The sequence below is a fragment of the Palaemon carinicauda genome, chromosome 43 (assembly GCF_036898095.1).
Source record: "Palaemon carinicauda isolate YSFRI2023 chromosome 43, ASM3689809v2, whole genome shotgun sequence".
NCBI lineage: Eukaryota > Metazoa > Arthropoda > Malacostraca > Decapoda > Palaemonidae > Palaemon > Palaemon carinicauda.
This window is the reverse complement of record NC_090767.1, coordinates 21572052-21587858: the sequence shown is the minus strand read 5'-3', so window position 1 is coordinate 21587858 and position 15807 is coordinate 21572052. Positions and strand designations below refer to the sequence as shown.

Here is a 15807-nt window from a genome sequence, read left to right as displayed (position 1 = left end):
AGCTTGAGTATGGTGTGGAAACTCTGACATCTACATTGATATGTATGCTATGCTTGACCTTAGTAGTAATACCATCTACTGTAACGAGGATCTGCGTAGCCAGCTAGGAACTTGAGGAACTACACACCACTTGGAGATGAACACACTTACACATAGCAGGATGTGAGTGTAAACAGCTGTGATGACTCTGATGGTCTCAAAAACCGAAGTCAGCGACATCACGCACTCTATTTAAGCAAGTGTTAGACCAAATATGATATTTTAATTATAAAATAAATTTTTGAATATACTTATCCAGTGAATAATTAATAGCTGACGTCTCCGGCGGCTCGACAGAAAAACACAAAAACTCGCGAGCGATCGCTATGAAGGTTGCGGGTGTGCCCACCAGCGCCAACTATCGGCCAGATACCGCATATACATGTAAACAGCTCCAATTCTTCTCATCCCGCTGGGTCTCTATCGGGGAGGAAGGGGGGGGGGGGCCTTTAATTTATATATTCACCGAGTAAGTATATTCAAAAATTTATTTTATAATTAAAATATCATTTTTAAATATTTAACTTAGCCGGTGAATATATAATAGCTGATTCACACCCATGGTGGTGGGTAGAGACCAGAATTAATAAAGTTTACAGCGTATATGCTTAGAGTTTTTAACAGTTATATCATAACAAAACCCAAATATATATAGGTACCTGGTAAGGAAGTTGACTTAGACGATTACTCTGCCTTGTTAGTCTGTCTTCCTCACGAAGCCCAGCGATCCTCTTAGGATGCTGAAAGACTCCCAGGAGCTGAAGTATCAAGGGCTGCAACCCATACAACAGGACCTCATCAAACCCCTAATCTGGGCGCTCTCAAGAAATGACATTTGACCACCCGCCAAATCAACCAGGATGCGAAAGGCTTCTTAGCCTTCCGTACAACCCAAAAACAAGATTAAAAACATTTCAAGAGGCAGATTAAAAGGATATTGGAATTAAGGGAATGTAGTGGTAGAACCCTCACCCACTACTGCACTCGCTGCAACGAATGGACCCAGTGTGTAGCAGTCCTCGTAAAGAGTCTGGACATCCTTTAAGTAAAATGACGCGAATACCGACTTGCTTCTCCAAAAGGTCGCGTCCATAATACTTTGCAGAGATCTATTTTGCTTAAAGGCCACGGAAGTTGCTATAGCTCTTACTTCGTGCGTCTTAACCTTAAGCAAGCATCGGTCTTTTTCATTCAAGTGAGAATGAGCCTCTCGTATTAAAAATCTGATAAAATATGACAAAGCATTCTTTGACATAGGCAATGATGGTTTCTTAACTGAGCACCATAATGCCTCAGATTTACCTCGTAAGGACTTAGTACGAGCTAAGTAGAACTTAAGAGCTCTAACTGGACACAGCACTCTTTCAAGTTCGTTGCCTACGATCTCTGACAGGCAAGGTATATCAAAGGACTTAGGCCAAGGACGAGAAGGTAGTTCATTTTTGGCCAGGAAACCAAGTTGAAGTGAACATGTGGCTTTTTCTGTAGAAAAGCCGATGTTCTTACTGAAGGCATGAATTTCACTGACCCTTTTAGCCGAAGCCAAGCACACTAGGAAAAGCGTCTTGAGGGTGAGATCCTTCAGGGAGGCTGAATGTAATGGCTCAAACCTGTCTGACATGAGGAACCTTAGGACCACGTCTAAGTTCCATCCAGGAGTTGCCAAACGACGTTCCTTAGAGGTCTCGAAAGACTTAAGGAGATCTTGGAGATCTTTATTGTTGGAAAGATCTAAGCCTCTATGACGAAAGACCGAAGCCAACATGCTCCTGTAGCCCTTAATCGTGGGAGCTGAGAGGGAGCGAACATTTCTCAGATGTAAAAGAAAATCTGCGATTTGGGCTACAGAGGTACTGGAAGAGGACACAGATGCTGACTTGCACCAGTCTCGAAAGACTTCCCACTTCGACTGGTATACTCTGATGGTAGAAGCTCTCCTAGCTCTCGCAATCGCACTGGCTGCCTCCTTCGAAAAGCCTCGACCGTTCAAAATTAATAAGAAAAATATCCTAGATAAACAACCTGGAAATTCAAATAACTTGACTAAATACAAATGAGAGGATTTAACCTAACCACCCTCACACAACCCACGATGTCTCCGTCTACGAAAGCGAGCGTCCTCTCTGAAACGAGACGTGTCGTGGATCCGTACAGAGACGGCCGAGTTACCTTTATGTTCCCGAGCCGCTTTGTGCGGTCCTGCGTCAGCAGCTTCTTGATGAGATCCTTCGCCGTCGCGTCAAGGTGTCTCGGCCACTCGACGCGCCGCCCAGAATTTTTTCGTAGATGCCGAAGGGGTTGTCATCGAAGAACGGAGGGTAGCCGGCCAGCATCTCGTATATTAGGATGCCTGGAAATAGGACGCAGGTTTAGATAACTAGACTGCCTTTTTTGTAATAGGATGATTACGTTGTTTTATGTCTGAATAAAGATGATAAAATAGAAAAAGTAGTCAAAGTTAACTATATGAAATTAGCAAATAAAATTTAATATTTTGAGTCTCTAAGACGACAGGGAAAATATGGATATCCATGGGATGGTTTCTAGATACCTCGCTAGGGGGCGCACGGTAGCACACCTGGCTATCCAATCGGCAATTGGCGCAAGTTTTTTTTCATTTTTCTGTCGTGACGTCGGGGACGTAAGCTATATACATAACTACCATGCAAGTCTTGTGTTTAAAAATGCCAGAGTTCTCTTACTTATTTATTTAAGTAAACCTCATGTTATTGTATGCTTACAAACAATGGATATAGTTGACACTAGTTGTTCCGACAATATATACAAACCGTGAGACTTTTGTATATCTGGTGGATACTTATGTTTGTTCAGACAATATATGCAAACCTTGAGGCCCCTTTTCTACTGTCTAGTGTGACTCTTCCCTGCAGGGGGCAGGAAGCACTAACATTGTCTATGATTAGTGGTGATGACGGATAACGGTAACGTCATTTGTCTCGATGGTCCGGATGACCAAAGAAAAAATTGTCCCCAAGGTTAAGGCACCTATGAAAATCCACAGTTACAGTACTTTTGAGTAATTCTCTGGTAAACTTCCATCAGGGCGACAAGGCTTGAGCCCAAAAAACGGATTTTGAGCGACGCGAAATCTATTTTTGGGTGAGATAGCCATGTCGTCCTGATGGACCCGCCAAGAGGCCTTGGCAGGATCCCTCCCGAAATTACTTTATCTGTAGCACCATGCTCAATGCTACAAGGAATGAGCTCCATCTTGGATACAGCGCCATCTAGATACTCAATAGTAGTACGGGAGGAAGGGTAACCTTGATAACGGCTTCCCTTCTATTCTAGCCACTCTTCCCCCTCGAAACGAAAACGCTATTTGGGATGAAGATCGCTATGTGTCGTATCAAGCATACGTCCCCTGATTATGCGATATCCTTAAGAGAAATTTTAAGGATATTTGCGCCAGGAGTTAGAATTCTGGAGACCTAAAGGTAAATTCTCTGGGAATATCACTGTAGCCAAATATCCCTTAGAAAGCTACTTCTAGGAACCTTCCATCAGGACGACATGGCTATCTCACCCAAAAATAGATTTTTTAATTCTCTCAAAATACGTTTATTTCAAATGTTCATTATTTCCCATATCGTTTACTTATTTCCTTATTTCCTTTCCTTACTAGGGTATTTTTCCCTGTTGGAGCCCTTGGGTTTATAGCATCCCGCTTTTCCAACTAGAGTTGTAGCTTACCTAGTAATAATAATAATAAGAATAATAATAATAATAATAATAATAATAATAATAATAATAATAATAATAATGATAATAGAAAATGTCTGTAGGTTGGAGGATGCCCTTGGAAACCGCTTCCACGGAAGCTCATTCGGGTGTCGGGATGTCGTGTCCTCGTGTTTGAGTCTCCACCAGGGCCCAACCCATCAGCGTGAAGACTCTTCTAGTTTGATCGACAAGGGGAGGATGTTTGCAAAAAGCCCATGAATCAGGAACCTATCAATCAATAGTTTAAGGAATTCCATTACTCATAGGAAGTCAGAACTGTCATACTAAGCTAAATGTGGTTGTATCTAACACCTTCTTCCACTATTACTCCATGAAGACAATACCAATACACATAAGAATGGGGTGGAGAAGATCCTTGCCTACAATATAGCCTCTTGGCGTTTGTACGAGTGCCGAGATGAGATTTGAGAAGTTGCCTGTTCCAACTCTTCAAGCTGACAGAGATAAAAGATTTTCATGTCTGGAAAACTCAGTCATGGATCGGTGTCTGAGTGCGGAAAGATGTAGGTTGAAGAGCTGTACTGGCGAGTAAGATCTAGTGTGGTGGTGGCACCAAAGCGTTTTGGGAACATTGCAGGAGAGGAGAAGGGAAAGGGAGGCTGTTCCTCCCACGAAATCATAAAGAGGAATCGGTTGAAGTCTCAGGAGACTGCCAAATTGGTTGTCCTGTTCTTTGGTGAATCCTTCCTTCTTCTCTTAGGCAGTAGGAGCTGGCAAGGAACAGGTAACAGCAACAGACGAATAACACTATAGAAGTTCCCTGGTGACTAGAAGGTGACGTTCACTTTAGGCACAACAGTAAGTTATGATTGTTGTCCCAGGTCACGTGGTTCTCAATCGCAAGTAAACTATCGTACACTCCAGATTGCTGTAATTGATCTAAGTCTCACAGGAAACGCTAATCGCAGAGACCAAGCTCAAGGCATCCTAAAGAGGCTGCAATATTCTCATGCTTGAGGGTAAATTTAGGAACACCATTCTATCTTATTCTCTTTCAATTGTTTTTTATAAGTTTTTATAGTTATATATGAGAGATTTATTTCACTGTTGTTACTTTTCTTAGAATATATTTTAATTGTTTATTACTTCTCTTGTAGTTGATTTATTTCCTTATTTCCTTTCCTCACTACAGGGCTATTTTTCCCCGTTGGAACCCTCGGGCTTATAGCATCCTGCTTTTCCAACTAGGGTTGTAGCTTAGCTAATAGTAATAATAATAATATAATAATAATAATAACATTCTCACTGAGGCTGAGAGCTTTGAAAAAGCTATCTACATGTGGATTGATGTAGAAGAAGAGACGGGTGAAGGAGATGAAAAGACGAGTGAAGGTGAAGAAGTAGGTGATTTTGCCAGAATGGATGATGACACTTTGGCCAGTGACGTGCCTCACACGGCCCCTGATTTGACATCGCTTCAGGAATGCTACAACAGAATTGTTCAGATCCTGAAGAATAAAGAGAGGGTCTACTGCAGGAGCTAAAAGTTCAGAAGGAAAGGCAGCTACAGAGGGAAGTACAAATACGTCTGTCAGGAGATTGGAAGCAACTTACGACAGATTATTCTGAAACTGAAAGCAAGGGTACCTCTTTGAATAAACCCATTGTGTTTACTCAGGGACACATCAATCGTGGAGGAGCTATGCCTGTTAAGAGTACCCCTCACGAGAACTTTACCAGAACTTCAAGAATGTCATGGAAACCTTGGGTAGCATCATCAGAAGAACTTGAAAATGTGAGTTGGGTGAATTCAGTAATTGCAGTTGTTGGAGAAAAGTTGAACAACAACTTCAGCTATCCTTCCAAGAGTTACAGACATCTGATGATGATTCTTGGTGATATTGGTCCTTCATTAGAAGTTTTCATACCAAAAACACAGACAGACTCTGCCTCAAAACTGTCCTGTCTGTTACAGTACTGTACCATAAGGGTAGCGTCAAGAGACTACCAAATTGTTGCGGGACCACGGACCAAGAAGACGGATGTGTACGGTCATTGGAAATTTTGGAAGATAAATGTGGAAGCAATTATGAAATCTCGCAGAAATGGATCCGTAACATCACACACAGGACGTACTTAAAGAGCCCATAGGAACTAAGAGATTTTGCTGATGATCTGAAAGGCTGTCAGCAGACCTTAAAAAATATGGGCCAAGGGAGCGAGGTTTACCATGCAGCCGGTCCATAGACTATCTGGAAGAAATTGCCGCAGCACCTGCAAGAAAGATGTTTGCGTGAGAACCATATCATCAAGAAAAAACAAAGGGTAGGACCTGGCTTAAGGATTTGGTTGACTTAGTTGAGGATGTGGCACATGAAGCCCCTGACCCTATCTAGAGTCTCCTTCAGTGATCCAAAGTAAGAGAAGGAAATAGACCAATAAGGAACTGGTAAGAAACAAGTTAGTCACTTCGAAGTAACAGCCCGCTCAATAAGTACGGCGTCACCTATACCGGAAAAATAGGAAATAGACACGAGAAGGGATGCCCTTGGTGTGGACAAGGGCACTGTATGACTCAATGTTCGCAGTTCAGAGGCCTCTTTATATAAAATAGCCAGTGCCCCACCACACCATATTAGAAGAGAAACGGTAGCAAACACTGAAAAGAATAAACAAATTAATGACCCCTGGCATCCACTCCACAATCATCAGGATGCAAGGCAAAGACTGAAATCCCGCAAAAGCTTCGCTACAGTGGATGGACTGGGACAAATCTCACCAGATGCTCACAAGCTAGAGAAGTGGTGGGAAAGTTTTGATAGACATCCAACGAGGCTCTGGCCAGTGGAAGATCCCTCACCAGGATGGTCTGGATAACCTTAAACAGAGAAAGAGTAAAAGGGGACAAAACTGGAGATAACAGCCATCAATGGTGATTTGCCACCAACCCTGAATGGCCATGTTGGGCAACACCATAAACAATGGAACACATCCTAAGAGGGGCCCCACTGGGCCGTCATTTCTCAGATCAAAACCTCAGCGAATAAAATGACATCACCCTTCTGTGTGCTCAACATTGGCGAAATAAGATATGACGATGATGGGAGGCAGGAAAAATCAAAGCTCGTAGGAGCCTTTTCATGTCAAAGGCTCTGTGTCTTAACTTTGCAAAGGGACATTCAAGCAAGAATCGCCCTATAAATTATACATGTAACACTGAAAGATGTGGGCTCAAGCATGGCAAATTTCTACATATGCCAACAAGACCACTGATGAATAGTAATGACATTTCAGTGAATCCAGTCCAACCAGCAGAGCAGAGTACACCAGCCGTACCTTTACTGGTTTTGGCAAACCAGAGGTGCCATTTTCCTCGTACCTGTGGTTGCAAATCATCCATGCTAATCGTACCAGCTTGAGTATGGTGTGGAAACTCTGACATCTACATTGATATGTATGCTATGCTTGACCTTAGTAGTAATACCATCTACTGTAACGAGGATCTGCGTAGCCAGCTAGGAACTTGAGGAACTACACACCACTTGGAGATGAACACACTTACACATAGCAGGATGTGAGTGTAAACAGCTGTGATGACTCTGATGGTCTCAAAAACCGAAGTCAGCGACATCACGCACTCTATTTAAGCAAGTGTTAGACCAAATATGATATTTTAATTATAAAATAAATTTTTGAATATACTTACCCGGTGAATAATTAATAGCTGACGTCTCCGGCGGCTCGACAGAAAAACACAAAAACTCGCGAGCGATCGCTATGAAGGTTGCGGGTGTGCCCACCAGCGCCAACTATCGGCCAGATACCGCATATACATGTAAACAGCTCCAATTCTTCTCATCCCGCTGGGTCTCTATCGGGGAGGAAGGGGGGGGGCCTTTAATTTATATATTCACCGAGTAAGTATATTCAAAAATTTATTTTATAATTAAAATTTCATTTTTAAATATTTAACTTAGCCGGTGAATATATAATAGCTGATTCACATCCATGGTGGTGGGTAGAGACCAGAATTAATAAAGTTTACAGCGTATATGCTTAGAGTTTTTAACAGTTATATCATAACAAAACCCAAATATATATAGGTACCTGGTAAGGAAGTTGACTTAGACGATTACTCTGCCTTGTTAGTCTGTCTTCCTCACGAAGCCCAGCGATCCTCTTAGGATGCTGAAAGACTCCCAGGAGCTGAAGTATCAAGGGCTGCAACCCATACAACAGGACCTCATCAAACCCCTAATCTGGGCGCTCTCAAGAAATGACATTTGACCACCCGCCAAATCAACCAGGATGCGAAAGGCTTCTTAGCCTTCCGTACAACCCAAAAACAAGATTAAAAACATTTCAAGAGGCAGATTAAAAGGATATTGGAATTAAGGGAATGTAGTGGTAGAACCCTCACCCACTACTGCACTCGCTGCAACGAATGGACCCAGTGTGTAGCAGTCCTCGTAAAGAGTCTGGACATCTTTTAAGTAAAATGACGCGAATACCGACTTGCTTCTCCAAAAGGTCGCGTCCATAATACTTTGCAGAGATCTATTTTGCTTAAAGGCCACGGAAGTTGCTATAGCTCTTACTTCGTGCGTCTTAACCTTAAGCAAGCATCGGTCTTTTTCATTCAAGTGAGAATGAGCCTCTCGTATTAAAAATCTGATAAAATATGACAAAGCATTCTTTGACATAGGCAATGATGGTTTCTTAACTGAGCACCATAATGCCTCAGATTTACCTCGTAAGGACTTAGTACGAGCTAAGTAGAACTTAAGAGCTCTAACTGGACACAGCACTCTTTCAAGTTCGTTGCCTACGATCTCTGACAGGCAAGGTATATCAAAGGACTTAGGCCAAGGACGAGAAGGCAGTTCATTTTTGGCCAGGAAACCAAGTTGAAGTGAACATGTGGCTTTTTCTGTAGAAAAGCCGATGTTCTTACTGAAGGCATGAATTTCACTGACCCTTTTAGCCGAAGCCAAGCACACTAGGAAAAGCGTCTTGAGGGTGAGATCCTTCAGGGAGGCTGAATGTAATGGCTCAAACCTGTCTGACATGAGGAACCTTAGGACCACGTCTAAGTTCCATCCAGGAGTTGCCAAACGACGTTCCTTAGAGGTCTCGAAAGACTTAAGGAGATCTTGGAGATCTTTATTGTTGGAAAGATCTAAGCCTCTATGACGAAAGACCGAAGCCAACATGCTCCTGTAGCCCTTAATCGTGGGAGCTGAGAGGGAGCGAACATTTCTCAGATGTAAAAGAAAATCTGCGATTTGGGCTACAGAGGTACTGGAAGAGGACACAGATGCTGACTTGCACCAGTCTCGAAAGACTTCCCACTTCGACTGGTATACTCTGATGGTAGAAGCTCTCCTAGCTCTCGCAATCGCACTGGCTGCCTCCTTCGAAAAGCCTCGAGCTCTTGAGAGTCTCTCGATAGTCTGAAGGCAGTCAGACGAAGCGCGGGGAGGCTTTGATGAACATTCTTTACGTGGGGCTGACGTAAGAGATCTACCCTTAGAGGAAGACTTCTTGGAATGTCTACCAGCCATTGAAGTACCTCGGTGAACCACTCTCTCGCGGGCCAGAGGGGAGCAACCAACGTCAACCTTGTCCCTTCGTGAGAGGCGAACTTCTGCAGTACCTTGTTGACTATCTTGAATGGTGGGAATGCATATAAGTCCAGATGAGACCAATCCAGTAGAAACGCGTCTATGTGGATCGCCTCTGGATCTGGGACTGGTGAGCAATAGATTGGTAACCTTTTGGTCAACGAGGTGGCAAAGAGGTCTATGGTGGGTTGACCCCAAGTCGCCCAAAGACTCTTGCACACGTCCTTTTGGAGGGTCCATTCTGTGGGTATCACCTGACCCATCCGACTGAGACAGTCTGCCAAAACGTTCAAGTCCCCCTGAAAGAATCTCGTCAACAGGGAGATGCCTCAATTTCTTGACCATATGAGAAGGTCCCTTGCGATCTCGTACAGCGTGAGGGAGTGTGTGCCTCCTTGCTTGGAGATGTACGCCAAAGCTGTGGTGTTGTTTGAGTTGACCTCTACCACTTTGTTTCGAAGAAAGCTTTCGAATTTCATCAAGGCCAAGTGGACTGCTAATAGCTCCTTGCCGTTGATGTGCATGCTCTTCTGACTTGAGGTCCACAGACCCGAGCATTCCCGACCGTCCAGGGTCGCACCCCAACCCAAATCCGACGCGTCTGAGAACAACACGTGGTTTGGGTTCTTGACTGCTAGGGATAGTCCCTCTCTCAGACTGATATTGCTGTCCCACCATTTCAGGCATGCCTTTACTGGTTCGGAGACTGGGATTGATACCGTCTCTAACGTCTTGTCCTTGTTCCAGTGAGAGGCTAGATGGAACTGGAGAGGCCGAAGGTGTAGTCTCCCTAGCGAGACAAACTGCTCCAGGGATGAGAGAGTCCCTACGAGACTCATCCAACTCCTGACTGAACAACGTTCTCTTTTCAGCATTAGTTGGACTTTGAGCAGGGCTTGTTCTATTCGGGTGGCAGACGGAAAAGCCCGAAAAACTGGACTGCGAATCTCCATCCCCAAATATAGAATAGTCTGGGATGGGATCAGTTAGGACTTTTCTAGGTTGACCAAAAGTCCCAACTCCTTGGCCAGACCCAACGTCCAATGTAGATCCTCCAGACAGCGATGACTGGACGATGCTCTGAGAAGCCAGTCGTCCAAGTACAGGGAGGCTCGGATTCCTGATAGATGGAGGAATTTTGCCACATTCCTCATGAGCCTCGTAAACACGAGAGGAGCAGGACTGAGGCCAAAGCACAGGGCTCAAAACTGGTACACCACATTCCTGTAAACAAACCTCAGAAACGGTTGGGAATCCGGGTGTATAGGAATGTGGAAGTACGCATCTCGTAGGTTGAGAGAGACCATCCACTCTCCCTCTCTGACCGCTGCTAAGACGGACTTCGTGGTCTCCATCGTGAATTTTGTTTTTGTAACAAAAACGTTGAGCGCACTGACGTCTAGCACCGGTCTCCAACCTCCTGTATGCTTTGGGACTAGGAAGAGACGGTTGTAAAACCCCGGTGATTGAAGGTCCGAGACTTTCACCACCGCTCCCTTCTCTAGCAACAGAGACACTTCTTGATTTAGGGCTTGTCTCTTTGACTCCTCTCGGTACCTGGGAGAGAGGTCTATGGGAGTTGTTACTAGAGGAGGTTTGCGTACAAACGGTATTTTGTACCCCTCTCTGAGCAACAGAACAGACTCTTGGTCTGCACCCCTCTTCTCCCAGGCCTGCCAGAAGCTCTTCAATCTGGCACCTACCGCTGTCTGAGGCTGTGGGCAGTCAGACTCTGCCACGGGAGGACTTGGCTCCTCTCTTCTTACCTCTCTTTCCCTTGGCACGAGAGCTTCCCCTGCTGGGAGCTCTGCCACGAAAGGGCGGGATAAATCTAGATGCAGGAGTCTCGATCCTGGGTCTCACAGCAAAGGATGAAGAAGGAGCCCCTTTGCGAGCAGAGGACGCCATCAGGTCATGGGTGTCCTTCTGCACAAGCGAAGCAGCTATATCCTTAACCAGCTGTTGCGGAAACAAGGCCGCTGATAAGGGAGCAAAGAGCAGTTCCGATCTCTGACAGGGAGTAACTCCTGCCAAAAGGAGAGAGCAAAGGGTTTCTCGCTTCTTTAAGACTCCCGACGTAAAGGTGGAGGCGAGCTCATTGGAGCCATCGCGGATGGCTTTATCCATACAGGACATGATAAGTAAGGAAACATCTTGGTCGGCAGACGAGATCTTCCTACTTAAAACTCCTAATGACCAGTCAAGAAAGTTAAACATTTCAAAGGCCCTGTATACGCCTTTAAGCAGATGGTCAAGGTCCGAGGAGGACCAACAAATCTTCGAGCGTCTCATGGCCAGGCGACGGGGAGAGTCTACGAGGCTTGAGAAGTCACTCTGGGCAGAGGCAGGGACTCCCAAGCCGAGAACTTCTCCCGTGTCATACCAGACGCTCGATCTAGAAGCAAGCTTAGAAGGAGGGAAGGCAAAGGCCGTCTTCCCCAAACTCCTCCTGGTATCCAACCAGTCGCCTAGAAGACGTAAAGCCCTCTTGGAAGAGCGAGAAAGCACTAGCTTAGTAAAGGCTGGCTTAGTAGCAGGTAAGCCTAGAGCAAACTCTGACGGAGGCGAACGAGGAGCAACAGCAACAAAGTGATCTGGAAAAAGATCCTTGAAAATCATCATGATCTTCTTAAAGTCCATCGAAGGAGGAACCGCCTTAGGTTCATCTACATCTGAAGGATTATCATCAGGATGAGGATCAGCAACGTCTTCATCTGAAGGAGCTTCGTCCGATAACTGCTGAGTTACAAGCAAGGGCGAGACCTGCCTTGGTGGCAATGCTTGACAAGCAGAGTCCACACGCACCGGAGCATCAGTAGCAGTCCAGGACGCTACGTCATGTAACTGCTTAACAGCCTGACTGTCAACAACAACAGGAGCGGGAGGACGCTCGACGTCAACTCGAGACTGCCTTGACTGCCTAGACTGAGCCGTCAAAACAACTCTTGACTGCGGTGCTTGACGCTCAACGTCAAAACAAGTCAACTTTGCTGGTTGGCGAACGTCCTGAACGTCAACAAGAGCATTCGGCAAAACACGGGACTGCATCGAGTGAGGCTCTACAAAACGTGACTGACGTGACTTTGTAACGCCAACGTCAACAGGACGAGCAAAGGCTCGTTTGGGCGGCTGACGGCCAGGATCTCGATCAGCTAAGCGGCGAGGATCATCGTGAACCTTTTCAGCAGAATAGTCCTCCATAAGAGAGGCAAGCTTATTCTGCATGTCTTGCAGTACAACCCATTTAGGATCAACGGGAATGGGTGCGGTAAGAGACAAGGGTAACGTCTGTGACTGCAAAACATTGCCTACACTAAGACTCTTGGAGCCTGTGTTACGCTTCTGTTTAGGCGGCGAGCAGTCTTCCGATGACTGCACAGGGTCAGAGCTGTCCCAATGGCTACAACCAGGACGCTGGACCTGTCCTGAAGGGACTGACTTTCGCTTTAAGGGTATCGAAACCTTGCTCCACGGTTTCTTACGCGAAAAGCCTTCGGATGACGAGGAGAAAACCGTCTCGCTCGTCTTATGGTAGGGGCGGTCTTGACGAGACACACCTGAAACCATAGAGGGAACGTCTGTTCGTTGGTTAAAGCCTCTCGAACCCATAAGTCCTACGACATTACTTCTCCCTGGGGCTTAGGAGCTTGCAAGAGGTCTCGGACTAGGCGAACGACAGGCACGAACAGACGAACCCTCGGTCGCAACACTGATAACACTTTGCGCACTAATCACTTTCCCACGATTTTCTAATGTGGCACTCTGACACTTTAACTCTTTTACGTCCGCCATGAGTTGATTACGGTCCGTAGCTAACGACTCAACTCTCTCGCCCAAAGCATGAATGGCACGTAACATATCCCGCATTGATGGTTCCTGAGTGCTAGTAGAGGGTTTAGGCACAACTACTACAGGGGAAGGATTAGGTTCAGGGGCATGGGAAGAGGAAAATTCTAACGATCTAGAGGAACTTCTCCTCACCCTATCTCTCTCTAGCTTATGAGAATACTTGTCAAACTCGAGCCAATCGAATTCCGAAAGGCCCACACACTCCTCACACCGATCTCCTAATTGACAGGTTTTACCCCGACAATTAGAACACACAGTATGTGGGTCGAGAGAGGCCTTTGGAAGACGCTTATTGCAATCCCTAGCATTACCTTTACGAAATCTAGGAATTGGAGAAGGGTCAGCCATTTTGAAAAGTCAAAGAAAGTCCAAAAAACAATCCAAAGTCATCAAAAATTAAATCTATCCAAAAAAGAGTTCAAGAGTTTAAGTTGAAGATAAAACACCTGCACTGCGAAAGCTCAAACCAAAAGGAAGTACTTCACCAAGACTGTTGAAAAACTCCAGGTTAACAGCGAGTAATGGAACACCTTGTTGATCAGACCGACAGAAGAATTGAAGCTGTTTACATGTATATGCGGTATCTGGCCGATAGTTGGCGCTGGTGGGCACACCCGCAACCTTCATAGCGATCGCTCGCGAGTTTTTGTGTTTTTCTGTCGAGCCGCCGGAGACGTCAGCTATTATATATTCACTGGCTAAGTTAAATATTTAAAACTCAATATTGATCTATCACGAAGGTCAACTCAGTTTGACATTAAGAGGTGGCCCCATCTCAGAACTTTTGGCATAACGGAAATGAAGACAGACCATGTCTCTTCGAACCTACTTATACCAGCTGATGTTGGGAGACCTGGACCATAAGAGTCATTTGCTGTTTTAACATTACCAGGCTGGACTATAAATACCATATATTATAAATAGAGGATGATCCGAAGAGGCTATGGAAGACAGAAGATGCTCATGAGGAGGAGAGCGGATGGTCAGTAAGTGATCATCCATGCTTCAGGCGGTGGATAACCACTACAGTATGAGCGTACCATTTGAGACGCAGCTACCCAACTTACTAAGTAATAAATTGACCGCTGACCAAATGGCAATCACTTGCCAGGCGTCTCAGTAAGGACGAGACTCGGAAGCGCAAGTAAACCGAGGAAATTCCTAATCTGCTAGAGAAACGATATCATTATTATTACTTGGTAAGCTACAGCCCTAGTTGGAAAAGCAGGATGCTATAAGCCCAGGAGCTCCAACTAGGAAAATAGCCCAGAGAGGAAAGGAAACAAGGAAATATAATATATTTTATGAACAGTAACATTAAAATAAATATCTCCTATATGAAACCATAAAAACTTTAACAAAACAAGAGGAAGAGAAATAAGACAGAACAGTATGCCCGAGTGTACCCTCAAGCGAGAGAACTCTAACCCAAGACAGTAGAAGACCATGAAACAGAAGCTATGACACTACCCAAGACTAGAGAACAATGGTTTGATTTTGGAGTATCCTTCTCCTAGAAGAGCTGCTTACCATAGCTAAAGAGTCTCTTCTCTATGCTCAAGTGGTTCCTGAGAAAGATTTACAAGGTCAGGATAGTAAGGTGTGGTATCTGCCACACCAGCTTAAGCTTAAGACGAGGATGCTAAGAAGCGTCGCATTATCTTAGATTGCGCTGCAAAGTAAGGAGGATCATCGCTCATCGACTGCGTGGACCAGGGACCAGATTTAGGTAGCAGACTCATAGGAGTGTTGCTACTCTTTCGTCAAGGAGCCACTGGCTTTCAGTCTGACGTAGAGGGTATGTTCCACCTGGTACATGTAACACCAGAGGACAGAGATATAATTCAGCTTTTATGGTTTGTGAAGGATGACATGGAACAACTACTAAAGACTTTACGAATAACAGCTTATCTCTTTGGTGGAGTATGGAGCCCTGGTTATTATAGTATTATTATCATTATCATTATTATTATTATTATTATTACTAGCTAAACTACAACCCTGATTGGAAAAGCAAGATACTAAAAACCCAAAGGCTCCAAAAGGGAAAAATAGCCCAGTGAGAAAAGGAAAGAAGGAAATAAATATGAAAAACATCAAAAATTTTAAACAATTTTTATTTTTCCTAACATACTCACCGAGAAGCACTTTCTATAGGAGAGTTACTTGACCTCTCAATCTCGACCAAGATTTTACCGCGTTATCCCCCTATCTCGCTCCATATAGTTTCTACCCCCGCCGCCAGGATTCGCCCTGCGGGCAGGATTAGGGCAGGTCACTGCCTTCCCGGGTCAGCATCCTCATTAAGTTCGACGTTTAGCCCAACTCGGCAATGGAAGAATGGCACTCGGGGACGGACGGGAGGGCCATTACCTGAAAGTGGTTCTCGGTGAGTATGTTAGGAAAAATAAAAATTGTTTAAAATTTTTGATTTGTTCCGACACAATATACTCAGCGAGAACCACTTTCTATAGGAGACTTACACCTTAGGAGGCGGGAGAGCCATTCTGCCACTTGGTCTGGCACATAGTGCCTGGAGGGCTACGGAATGCGGGGGTACAGAGAGCGGATAGAGGGTAACTGCGGAAAC

General features: G+C 44.9%; 1 long non-coding RNA gene across 1 annotated transcript in view; it reads right to left on the bottom strand.

Moving 5' to 3' along the window:
- Nucleotides 1-2222: 2222 nt before the first annotated feature.
- Nucleotides 2223-15807, bottom strand: part of LOC137633657 (uncharacterized) — a 244598-nt gene continuing 231013 nt past the window's right edge. Inside the window, exon 4 of the long non-coding RNA XR_011042341.1 lies at nucleotides 2223-2389. This is a non-coding gene — a long non-coding RNA (uncharacterized lncRNA). The remainder of the gene's footprint in view (nucleotides 2390-15807) is intronic.